This window comes from Macrotis lagotis, chromosome X (genome assembly GCF_037893015.1).
Source record: "Macrotis lagotis isolate mMagLag1 chromosome X, bilby.v1.9.chrom.fasta, whole genome shotgun sequence".
In the NCBI taxonomy this organism is placed as follows: domain Eukaryota; kingdom Metazoa; phylum Chordata; class Mammalia; order Peramelemorphia; family Peramelidae; genus Macrotis; species Macrotis lagotis.
Window position 1 is genome coordinate 595355958 of NC_133666.1, and position 13601 is coordinate 595369558.

The 13601-nt window shown below is 36.1% G+C and overlaps 1 protein-coding gene across 6 annotated transcripts in view; it reads right to left on the bottom strand.

The window, feature by feature from the left end:
- The window catches only part of ASAP1 (ArfGAP with SH3 domain, ankyrin repeat and PH domain 1), a 606433-nt gene that overhangs the window by 72927 nt on the left and 519905 nt on the right, over positions 1–13601 (bottom strand). The window lies entirely within an intron of this gene.

The following is a 13601-nucleotide window of genomic DNA, read 5'->3' on the forward strand; positions in this document are numbered from 1 at the left end:
CCTTGGATCAGGAATTTCTGAATTACTATAAAAAAGAAAAAGAAAAAAGTAGAAAAGTTTAAAGTGAGTGGGAAAGATGCTATTTCTTTGGGGAAAAAACACATAATAAATAAGTTTCAATTTAGTTATTTAAATGAGGAACTCTTATTTTTGATAATGTAAAATGTTCAAATTATATTGAAATCTTTTAACTTATATGATTTATGCTTTACATAGGAGAGAAGAGACACAGCCCACTTCTGAAGCTGAACAATAGTATTCTCCATTTTGGTGTAATCCAAAAGCTTAATTTTGTCTCTCAAGATGTCTGGAACAACCACCTGTAATTCAGTCCATTTTGACCAGTAGGTGGCATCAGCGTGTGACAGTTGCCTACTTCAACATGAAAAGCACAAAAAAATGTTGTGTTGGAGATCAGCATATTTTTCATATTTTCTATGACTGATAATGCAATTCATTATAATTCTTTGTTAACCCAGAAAAACTTAAAGGTAACTATTAAAACACTTCTTACTCTGATAAACTAAATACTGTATGAGGAGTCAGAAGACTGACTTGTTTGTAAAAATCTGGACAAACCTCTTCTCAGTTTTCCCAAATGTAAAATAAGGTGATTGGACTAGATGAGCTTCCCCTTTGGAAGCTTTATGCTTAATCTTTAGACTCTTTCAATGTCAGAAAAACTCCAGGACGTTTTGCCTCCTAGGAGCCAATATTTCCTATTCTTTTTCTCAGCTCCAATGGTCTATCCATATTAATTAGGGCATCCTGGCTAATCAGGGGAAGTCTTTAATTTGCTTTTTCAACCTTCTGGCTGCATGAGCACCTACAGCTTCCCATACCCCATAAGAAAGAGAAAAAGAAAGCAAATCTCATCTTTGAAAGAATAGTTACTGGCCCCTTCCAACTTCCCCACTCTTTCCTCTGACTTTTCCAATGTATTTTCTTGCTTTCATTCCTCTTCCATTCCTTCTTCCCTTGCAGAATGAGCCAAATGTGCCCCTGGGGCTGTCTATAGCTGAGGGTTTTGCTGAGCAATGCAGGGCTAAGACCTCTTTAGCTATGAATAAATATAATCAAATTCACACTAATGAGTGAGTCAAAATTCATTTGAATATGAGCCTTTTTGTCACAGCTTAAATCATTGGTTCACCTAATTTCTTGCTTTTGCTTGACCTTGGACTATGTTTTCCCATTTGTCTTTTGGTTTTAATTGCTGTCATATGATATTTGTCCTTCATTCTCAAAGAGGACCATGGCATTAGGGAGGTAATGCAACAACAAACATATGAATCGGATCTGAGTGAGGGGATGCTGTGCTCAGTCACTAGCCTCACTTTCTCCTCCAGAGCCATCTGGAATCACTGGTGAGAGATGAATCAAGATGACTGGAGATAGCTTTCTTCTAGATTCTGGAATACTCGGCTATGTTTTTCTTTATATTGTTATTGCTTAAGTATCCTATAATAACTGATTCTTTTGCTCCCACCAAACTACCCTCTTATTAACTGAGAATTACCTTAAAGACTACCCATAGTCGGAAAGTTGGCTGGTATCATTAACTGCTCTATAAAGGTCTACTGTCTATGGTTCCAAGTTGGTTTTCATTAGACTCTGTTCATTTTATCTAGAAGTTACTGGTTTAATTTGCATACAAAAGCACATATCTAAAAACTTTGCTGCTACTAGCAACTGTTCAAGAGAGTGAGTTAGGGTATGTAGAAAAGATTTCCTTTGAATTAATTTTTTGGAAGTTCACATATATAAATACAATAAGAAATAATTTTAAGGTGAAAGTTAGGCAGATTATATTCTAGAAAATCTTTTGATCACATAAGATCTAGGTATATGAAAAAAGAAATACATATTTACTGGTGCACTAAGTATATACAATGTGTCTTCAACATGTAGTGTAATCATTTATGCCATCTTAGTTGGACCAGCAGAATAAGTGTCCATGAAGTAGCTGGGTAGAGGGTTTGAACACTTCTATAAAAAGCAGAAAACTGAAGCAGCTGCATTTATTCATCCTGTTCAGGGTCTTATACTAGTAGGACTCTGAATATGGAATAGAATAGAGTAGAATACAATAGAATAGAATTTCCCAAAGAACTCTCTTGGAATTAAAGACTGGATGGTGTTAGCTAAATGGAATGAAGGTGATGTGATATACATACATACGTACATACACATGTGTGTTCCTAAAAATCTTAGTGCAGTTTTAAGCTATTAATGCTTGATAAGATCTGTGCAGAGATTCATGCACTTATAGGAAATCTTTTTTCTTTTTTTAAAAAATTTGTGTAGGTGTCCATTGATGTTTGTCTAGCTTACAATATTAGAAAGAAAAAAATTTAAATGAAAAAAATTATTTAATATGGTGCTTATAATTTTTTTTTAGGTTTTTTTTTTTGCAAGGCAAGGGGGTTAAATGGCTTGTCCAAGGCCACACAGCTAGGTAATTATTAAGTGTCTGAGGCTGTATTTGAACTCCGGTACTCCTGACTCTAGGGCCAGTGCTCTATCCACTGCGCCACCTAGCCACCCTGGGATTATTAATTTTTGAAAAATTTCACAGTGCTACTTCATATAGTTTGGACTTCAGATGAACTTGGACTTTGAATCAAATCACTTTTGGGGGATAAATGTTCAGTTTATTTCTGAAGAGTTCTGATTTTGGTCCCATGCTCTTACCACCATTGCTTTGCCCTTAAAATGTAATGGCAGCGACCAACTTTCCATAAGAATGTTTGAACTACTCTAATATCATAGAGAGTGTGTACAACCTCTGACTATTTTTTTTTTTTTTAGATTTTTGAAGGCAATGGGGTTAAGTGGCTTGCCCAAGGCCACACGGCTAGGTAATTATTAAGTGTTTGAGGCCGGATTTGAACTCAGGTACTCCTGACTCCAGGGCCAGTGCTCTATCCACTGTGCCACCTAGCTGCCCCAACCCCCTGACTCTTCCAGCTATTTGCAGCAGAGTGGAAAGATAACAATGGAGTGTTAGGAGACTTCTGGCTCTTCCTGGCTAGAACTTTAACTAGCAGTATCAAATGAAACAAGTCCAGTAACCTCTTTCTCAATTTCTTTATTTGTAAAATTGGGATACTATATTATAGCCCAATCATTCTTTAGGGTTGATGTAACAGGTCAAATGAGAAAAAAGATGTGAAAGTGCTTGAACAATATAAAGGAATATATTAATGCAACATGCTAATGATTCCCTTAAAAACATTTTAAACAGGGTGGCTAGGTGGGGCAGTGGATAGAGCACCGGCCCTGGAGTCAGGAGTACCTGAGTTCAAATCCGGCCTCAGACACTTTAAATAATTACCTAGCCGTGTGGCCTTGGGCAAGCCACTTAACCCCATTGCCTTGCAAAATCTTAAAAAAAAATTTTAAACATTAAACAAGGGAGGAAATAGTCAGACCCTACAACAATGATTAAAGTCATCTTATTGTGTTGTAACTGAGAGAAGGGTGTTGTGAATGATGACCCCAAAACACTCAAGCAGTAACACCTATTGAGTGGGAGCAAGATAACTGCTTGAAATGGGACAAGCATAATACTTTTATGAAATCTCACACAATATTGAAAGTCATCTGAAGCAGTTGCACACATCTTGGAAACAGTAGCCTCATCTGCAAGGAATGGGCTAGTCCTTCAGCAAAAGCTCTGGGTATATTTGGGGTTCAAGTAGTAAAGACACTAAAAGTATCAGTTGCAGTTAATGAAACTAGGTCCAAGTTTTAAGTATAAAGAAACTAATGATCACATAATGTTCTTTCCCCAAACTATATCCCTGTATATAAATAGGGATAACTCTAATTTTCAACTATGAAACATGATGATACCTGAGACTCCGTCAAAGGCAGGAAGCACTCCTCTTTCATTCAGTTACTGGTAAGACCACAATTGAGAACACTCTATGTCCTGTTTGGGAAGCCACATTTTAAGAGCAATGTTGAAAACTGGCAGAAATCAAGATTCCTGGAATCTCAGAGTTGGAAGGGACATTAAAGATGATTAAAGGGATGGAACACAAGAATGTGGAAGATAGATTAAAGGAGTTATTTAGTCAAGGAAAAAAAGAGAGCTGAGGGGCCACAATAATCAAGCCTTGTGGAGAGTTACAAGAACATAGCCAAGCAGCTGTTTTCCATATGAGCAGAGCTTGAGAAAATGCCTTCATATAGCAAGAAGAAACATAGGTTAGACATAAGAAGGCACTTCCCAATATTAAGGGTGATGTCCGTTTGGGACAGGCTGCAGCCTTACAAATGAAGTGACTGAAATATGTATGCTTAAGATTTTAAATATGCTATATGATCCAAAAAGTTTTAGAGTTGGTGAACTGGGGGTAGATATTTATTTTTACTAACCTCTAACTAAAATTTAATATTTCTTTCAATTATGAATATAGGCAACAAAGTAGCCTCTCTGCCTTTGTCATCATTAGAAATCACCAATATTTTAATCTCATGACAGTTACTGTAGCTATCTTGAGATACAGTTATATTGATGACTACTTAAGAAATTATTATAATTATGAGACTTGTTGCTAGACTGTAAATGATTATGTCTTCTTGTCTATACATATTTCAATACAGCTATTTCCTTTTCAATCTCATGTATTTTATTTTATGCATATAAAAACATGATTCTGAAAAGGGTCCATAGACCTCCAAAGATATCCATGACAACAAAAAGTTAGAGGAACCTGAGAAACCATCCATTCCATCCCACATCTGAATAGGAATTCCTTTTATAAAATGTCCATGAAGTGGTCATCTAGTGTCCAATTTAAAAACTCTCTGGAAATTAGACATACGCTATATCCTAAGGCCACCCATTCTACTTTTGAAAAGCATTAATGATTAAGAAACTTTTTTTTCCAACATAGAACATAAATCTGCCTCTTTGTAATTTTCAGCCACTGCTCCTAAGTTCTGCCTTCTGGGGCAGAAGAACAACAACTCAAGTAAGGTAACTCTAGCTCTAGTGTTTTTATTTTTAATGTTGCTATTACTTTTCATAAAATTATACACACATTTCTAAAACAGAGATTACTAATCAGGTCAGTTTCTTTCTCCCCCATTTTAGAAAGATGAAACAAAGACCTTGTCTTTAATTTCTGAGAATTGATTGTTCAAAACACAATACTGGCTAGCAACTGGCCAGAAGAAAGGGCTTTTTAACATGCCAAGTTATTCTGTGACTGACACACTACTTCAATGAGGATGGCATATGATATTTATTCCTTCTGAAGTTTGTCAAGTCCCCTGAACTGAATTTAAAATTATCATGTCAACAATGAACTTCATTTGACTTGGCACACTGTCAACATGCACTCCCTTTTCACCAAATAGGCTGTTACTCTGAGCCATTGGGATACACACTGACACTTGGAGAGACTTTCTAGTCTACAGGAAAAAACACTGAGACCTGGATCTTTGGCTTAACTCTGCTACACCACTTATGTGTCTGATCTTGGACAAGTTACTTTATTTTTCACTTCTCTGGAGCTCATCTGTAAAAAGCTGAGTCTTGAATTATGGCAATAGATCTGGAGTTGGAGGATTTTGGTTCAAATCTTGGCTCCCCCACAAACTAACGTCAGGCAAATTTTCTTATCTCTAAACTGAAATGGTTGAATGAGATGACTCTTAAGGTTGATATCTAAATCTATGATTCTTTTACTAAAAGATATGGGATTCTTTACAGCTCTCTCCCATTGCAGGTTTGATTTCATAAATGATGGAAATTTCCAAATGTGGCTTTCAGAATAATGGGATACACCAATGGTATCACAGTCATGGCCACACTGGACTTAGAAAACTGAAAATCAATATCTATTGAAATATATTTTTAGTTATTTTGTTAATCATTTCCTAATTACTTTATAACCTGGTTCCAAGAACAATGGAGAAGTTTTTGGTCAGGGACACAAGTTTGGCACCTCTGAAGTACAATAAGAAATGCTTACTTCTCATATGTAATATAAGAGAGATGAACAACAGTATTTCATTTGTTGTAAAAAACAACACTATTTCCTAACATGCAAATATGTTAAACACAAATGTACATGCACACCTTTTACCCCCATCATGGTTAGGGGGGAAGGAAGAAGAAAGGTAGAGTGGTAGAAAAATATGGAATTGATAAATTTGAAAATGGATGAAATGTTGAAAAACTACCATTGCATGTAATTAGAAAAATAAAATTTCAAATACCCCCCCCCCAAATAAAACAGTAGGGGAGTAGGCATTAGGCTGAATGGATTATTCTGATTTTTAGGAAACACTATAATTGTATTAGCTTTCTTTATTTTCTCTTCCCATGGCAGAGAATATCTAAGAAATTATGTGGTAATTTCTGTTGTAGAGGCAGGAAAACCTAGGTTCAAGTCCTGTTTCTGATAAATACTAGCTAAAAGATCTTGGACAAGTCATTCATTCCTAGTTTTTTTGTATGTTGTCTACTCCATTATTAGATTGGGAACTTTTTGCAAGCAGGAATTAGTTTGCCTTTTTTTGTTTAATTAATACTTAGCATATATAGCAAGCCCTTAATAAGTCTGAGGTGATTTTTTATTGACTTGAACTCTCAGCTTTCTCAGCTTCCCAGGAAAGTCTCTAAGACTTTTAACAAGAGTCAGAGTTTAATCTGTGGAAGGAGTTTTTGTACTTAGGAGATGCCTAGACTCAAGAAATCAAGGATCTGGGCACAATTTTTAAAAAGAGGATTACATGTGACCATGGATGGGTGACTCATTTTGTAGCAATTAGTAGGAGGGAGTCTACTGATTAGATTAAGTCTGACATTAAAGAATAGATCAATAATTCTAAACTTCTTTCTCAGTCAGGTAAAGACTAGACCTATTTCAGAATAACATTTTTAAATTCATAAAACATAGGATCAAAAGATAACAAATTATATGGGAACCTAATAAAATGTTTCAGAAGACCAATTATTTCATGGATCCTAAGTTAAAAACCCATGTAATAGAAAAATTAGCCTGATCCAAATTCAATGAGGGGATATTTTAGAATGACAAATGTTGTTCTATGTTGGGAGTTATTACAGTTCCTAAAAGGGCTGTTTAAGGAAGATAAGATAAATTGATAAGCTGAAAACCAGTCAGTTAGGCTGTGTAGGCATTTTACATATGCTTCTAATTATCTAATTATCTTGGGGCAGCTAGGTGGCACAATGGATAGAATACCGGACTTAGATCAGGAAGAACTGAGTTCAGAATTAGCCTCAGATATTTACTAGCTGTGTAATCCTAGGCAAGACACTTAACCTGTTTAACCTGGTTTCCTCATCTGTAAAATGAAATGAAGAAGGAAATGACGAACTGCTCCAGAATTTTTGCCAAGAAAACCCCAAATGGGGTCAGGAGGAACTGGATATGATTCAAACAAGGAACAAGAAAAACTAATTACCATATACTGTTACATTATTTCTTTTTATGACTTTTAAACTTACATCTCTCTCTTACTTCATCTATATTTTCCACTGTATCTCTCCTCTCCAGATCTCAGATGTTGAATTATTCCTGAATAAATATTCTTTTTCTCCAAGTAGATAAGCATCTTTGCTTGAATCCAAGGCAACTTGGATGTGATGATGTGATCAATCTATATTTTTCTACCACTCTACCTTTCTTCTCCCTTCCCCCCTAACCATGATGGGGATAAAAGGTGTGCATGTACATTTATATTTAACATATTTGCATGTTAGGGAATAACAGTGTTGTTTTTTTACAACAAATCAAATACTGTTGTTCATCTCTCTTATATTACATATAAGAAGTAATGATGCTATTTGTCCTTCATTCTCAAAGAAGTCCATGATACCAGGGAGGTAATGTCATGACAAGCACATGAACTGAATTTGAGTGAGAGGGGTGCTATGCTAAGTCACCAGTCTCACTTTCTCCTCTTCTGGGTCCAGTGACTAGATATGAACCAGGATGACTGGATGAGAGGTATTGAGGATTACATGAATTTGCTCAACATCTCACAGCTAGAAAATGTCAAGTGTCCACATTTGAACTGAGGACCCCCTGACTCCAGGGCTGGTGCTCTATCCAGTACATCTGGCACAATGTGCTGCCCTTACTTGGATGTGATAAAGGAAAGATGAAGGGAGTACCTGAAGGGAGCCAAGAAATAGTGGGAGCCACAAAGGTTGAGGAGAAAGACAATTATCAATTAAGTGGTAGATAGGGACCAAGACTGAAACTCAGTGAAAGCTCAGGATCTGAAGTAGGAGCTTCAAGTTCAGTAAATTGCAGAAAACAGTGAAAAGAGAAAGGCCATGAATGAAGCCATGTCCAATGCAGTTCAGGGAAGCTCCTGTCTCCCAAATCTTACAACAAAGCGTAAGGACCATGCATTATATCATGTGATAATACTATGTGGATCAAAGGATTCTAATGTTGTAGTGTACAGATCTCTTCGGACAAACAAAACTAATGTAATGACTATCATCTTCCCATCAACCTAAGTTTCCCTCCAGTGTCCACTGGGGTCTACAGATGACTATTTCTTGAAAGTTGTGCCAATGGAACAGCAAAATTTCCCAGTATCAGCCTATATTAGACCTACATGCCTACTATCCAAGGACTGACCAAGATAAGTTAACAGAATCCCATTTCCCCAATTAACTCATAGTATAGCTAAGTCTGCTTCAAGGTTCAGCTCAACATTCTACATGAAGTCACTGGTGCTAATCTCCAGAGGGGCATGTGTCTTTCTTCCAAAATTACTTTGCTTTTATTTTGTCTGATCAAGGTATCCCCAGAAGTCTTAGTGTAATTTTAAGCTATTAAAGGTTTAATAGAATTTTGTACATATTTATATGTATAAACATATTGTTTTAAAGGACATAAATTCTTCAAGGGAGGAGACTATAATTACTTCTGTTTTTGTAGACTTGTTGTTGTTCAGTCTTGTCTGACTTCATGATGTCATGGACCACACTGTCCATGGGATTTTCTTGGCAAAGAGACTGGAGTGTTGGTTTGCCATTTCCTTCTCCAATGAACTAAAGCAAACAGACGTTAAACAACTTGCTCAGGGTCACATAGCTACTATCTGAGATCAGATTTGAAGTAGATTCTTTCTGAGTCCAGGCCTAGCATCCTATCTAATGCATACATAGAACCCATTCTTGATATAAGATCAGTTGGTCAACAGACATTATTCAGCACCCCATGGTGTGCCAGAACATGTGCAGTGGAGATATGAAGATGAAACAGTATTCAGAGTAGTTAATAGCTGGGGTGGCAGGGTTAGGAAAGATGGTCTTTATGAATTACTTTACCATGTAGCCCTTCAAAAATTATTATCTGTTCATATCATTATTTGTGGCAGATAAGTGGTGCAGTAGATATAATGTAGAGCCTAGAGTCAAGAAGATCTGAGTTTAAATGTAGCCTCAGTCTGGACACGTTATTAAATTTCTATCTTCCTCAGTTTCCTCATATGCCAAAAGGGGGGACATAAGAGTATCTATTTCCCAGGGTGGTTATGAGAATCAAATAAGATGATATTTGAAGAGTGTTTAGCATAGAGCCTGGCTTAATAAATACTTCTTTGGTTCCTTTTCAGTTAAAAAAAAAAAGGTAATTGATCTTATTCACTTTTAGCTAGTCTTGTTCTTGACCCAAAAATATACTATCTACTGGCTGGTATTATTCTTAGCACCTAGGGTCTAGACCTTTGATTTCATAGGTCTGAGAAGTTATGGGTGAGAATACCCCCCTACCAATGCAGGTTGATAACCTCTTTACCACTTAAAGACAGGTGCGGGGGGGGGGGGGGTCAAACTCACATAGAAAGGGGCATTCATTCACCCATAAAGATCTCTGCTGGCCACATAATGATTTAATGTAAAAATGTAATGTTTTCTATGTTTTATTGGATTTTTTATTTATTTTATTAAATATTTCTCAATTAACATTGTTTTTTAGGTTTTTTTTCCCTTTGGCAAGGCAATGGTTTGCCCAAGGCCACACAGCTAGGTAATTATCAATTAACCTTTTTAACCTGTTTCTTCTACAAAGGATTAATGCCAGGTTACATGTTACAAGCTCTTTAAGTGGTTGAATGACTCGTCACAGATTACACAGATAACTCTTATCCAAAGTAGTACTCAAACCCAGGTCATACCTAGAGCTAGTATATATCAGAGGCAGCACTGGAATGCAGATGCCTCTTTACTGGTTGAACTGATGTTGAATTCTGTCTACATTATTAGAGTACAACTGGCTATTTAGAAATGGTAGAAAGCAGGGGGTCAAATGTTTACACTGTCCACAACATTAGATTGTAATTTTAAGTTACAACTTTTTGAAATGAAGATTTCACTTCATTCCCTCTGAAACTTTGAGACTCAGGCTTTTACAGATGATCTAAAGCATAAAAAATGCTCACCTTGTTAGCTTTTCAATTTTCATAAAAACCCACCGGAGACCTTTATCTTTTTGGAGAAAGAAAAAAAAAAACTGGCCAAAGGCAAACATTCATTTGTGATTTCCGATTCCTCTCCTCCCCCTCCAGTCTTAGGAAATATTCTAACTAATGGAAATGGAAGCAAGGGAGTTTTCTCCATTATTCTTCAACAACAAAGTTCTGTCATCCAAAATAGGAAACCCTCTTTCTGTGGTAAAAATTTGTCAGAATAATGTAGGTCTATCTTTCGAAATAAAATGAATCAAGATTAATATTACTTAGTTTGTAGAAAGAAGGGAAATACCCCAGTTGTGTCTTTAGCTTGGTTAACTCATCAGAAAAGTATTTTAGCTCAAAGGATATTATCACTGTTAGTAGAAAAATAGCTGCTGTTAGAATTATTTGTTCAAAAAAGATGCTTCTCTCCTTTGCGCATATATATGTGTGTGTGTGTATGTGTGTGTGTGTGTGTGTGTGTGTGTGTGTGTGCGTGTGTTTGTGTGCATGCTAAATTATAAATCTTATCACTCAATATTGTTGACCATTATTCAGGAAATAAAATAAATAAATAAAATAAATTTTAGGCATATACCATAATAATATGAAGTGAGCAGAAACGAAATAATAAAATGGTATCGTCGGGGCGGCTAGGTGGCATAGTGGATAAAGCACCGGCCTTGGAGTCAGGAGTACCTGGGTTCAAATCCGTTCTCAGACACTTAATAATTATCTAGCTGTGTGGCCTTGGGCAAGCCATTTGCCCTGCAAAACCTAAAAAAATAAATAAATAAAATAAAATGGCAAGACTACTTTCTCTGCATAGCATCTCTATAAAGAGGCTTGTTTAATTCAGCAAAGTTTATTAAACTTCTCTTGGGTTAAGTGAAGATTCTACTAGGGAGAGAGAGAGAGAGAGAGAGAGAGAGAGAGAGAGAGAGAGAGAGAGAAGATTTAGACAAAATATAATCCCTTGCCCTTACAGAATTTTTTTTCCAATTTTTTGGGTAAGGCAATGGGGTTAAGTGACTTGCTCAAGGTCACACAGCTAGGCAATTATTAAGTGTCTGAGGCCAAATTTGAACTCAGGTGCTCCTGACTCCAAGGCTGGTTCTCTATTCACTGCACCACCTAATTGCCTCCCCCTTACAGTTGACAGTCTGATGAAACCCATGGATAGGTTCCTTCTCAGGAGGAAACTATTTACATTGTAATACAGTTATCAAAATAGCAAAGAAAATCAAATTCATGGATTCCAGGTGAAGAAGCCCTGGTTTAAAGAAAGAGTAGGAACATGAAAGTAAATGTTTATATTGATGAAAGGTGAGGTATGAAGCGGAGTTAGGTATCAGGGAATAGGGAACAGTCTCAAGATAGAAACAAGGCAGATCCCACAAGACATGTATGTATATATAAAGTATGAAGAGTAGGAGGTTAGCTGGAACACAGACAGGAGTAGTAGGACCTAAGGCTGGAGTGGTAGGGTGTCATACTAAGTGCTAGCTACTATTATTTCTTATAGAATAAGAGCTATATTCAATTAATATAAATTTAATTAAGTTAATATAAAAGTATATAATATAAATACAAATTAACATACATTTTTGTCTTGTAATTCTCTGAAACAAGTATAGTGCCTGTCATGCAGAACGTTTATAATAAAAGCTTGCTGACTGATTACCTATATCAACTGCATGTGGCACTTTAGTTAAATAACATTCAAAGTACCTTTGGCTTTTATTACCTACTTTTCCATATCCCATCTTATTCCTACCATTCTTTCCCAAAGGCAATCCCTAATCTTTATCCAATACTTTTTTTTATGTCCTTTAGAACATTAGAACTCCCTCCATGGAATGATCCACCTATACAACCCTCCTTTGAAGTAATTAGTCCATGTTTAATAATTATTTTTCCTTTTTTCTCCTAAAGCTCCAAATCTCTAACTAAAATAAAAACTGTGTTTTTACTATCTACAGGTCTTTTAAAAATGCGAAACCAAAAGCAACTGATTATCTGATGGAAATAATTCGCACTAAAATGTGAATAATGCATCCATCCAGGGATTACTTATAAAGCAAATAGAATGTATGAGTGAGAAAGACTTTCCAGTCTGGAATCCTATCTGGTGATAGGCGGGGGTGGGGTGGGGTGGGAATATCTGCTCAGTTTAGCTCCATCAGAAGAAATGAAAGAAACAATTTGACATTTCATTTCTCAAAGATTTTTTTTTTTATTTCTGGATTCTGAGAAACAATTCTATAGTATGGTTAAGGAAAGTTCAAGATTTTGGATAGAAAAAATGAGAGGAGTGGAATAATTTTTAAACTCTGATGAAGATGTTAGATTTACATACTCCAGGACATGAAAAGTCTAGGACAAACATAAGGACTTTTAGAAACCTCAATTTTTATTAAATTTTAAGGGTCATATCAATGTTCACTTTGTTCCTCTAATTGGAGTTCACATACAATAAAAACTCATTCAGAATAATGAGTTGGATGGTATTTAAATTTGACCAAAATTAAGTTATATTATGGTAACGAAATACACGAACAATGAATCAGAACAAATTACCAAATAAGCTAAAGTTGTCCAAATAGATGACAAACGGAAACCCCCACCAAGAAGAAATTATCAGGTCCCTGCTCTCAATGGGAAGCATAGACAGGATAAAGTGGAGATATTTAATAGAAGGAAGACACTACCAGTAAAGGAAAAGGGACGTGTGTGAAAAAAGGCTTCCTGAAGAAATCCAACTAGGATTTTAGCTGAGACCTGAAAAAAATTGGGTTGTCAGGAGATGGGGATGATGAAGGAGAGAAAGGGGTTAACCAGAGAAAATGCCTAATGTTAGGAAGTAGATTCAGCAGGGGATTGAAATAAGAACTTGCTAAATGCTTATTTTCCAAGGAATGTGGCAGTCTCCAATGTAGCAATCTCCAGTCTTCTCAATGGCTTGGTGGTCATTCTCTTGAATAAAGTTCAGCTTTGTTATGTCCTTAGACCGTTCCCAATTGGAACACTACATATAAAATGGAATGGAATACTCCAGATGTTGTCTGACCAAGATCATAGTAAAGTGGAGCTATAATCTCTCAAGTACTGGACACTGATCTTCAATGCAGCATAAGATA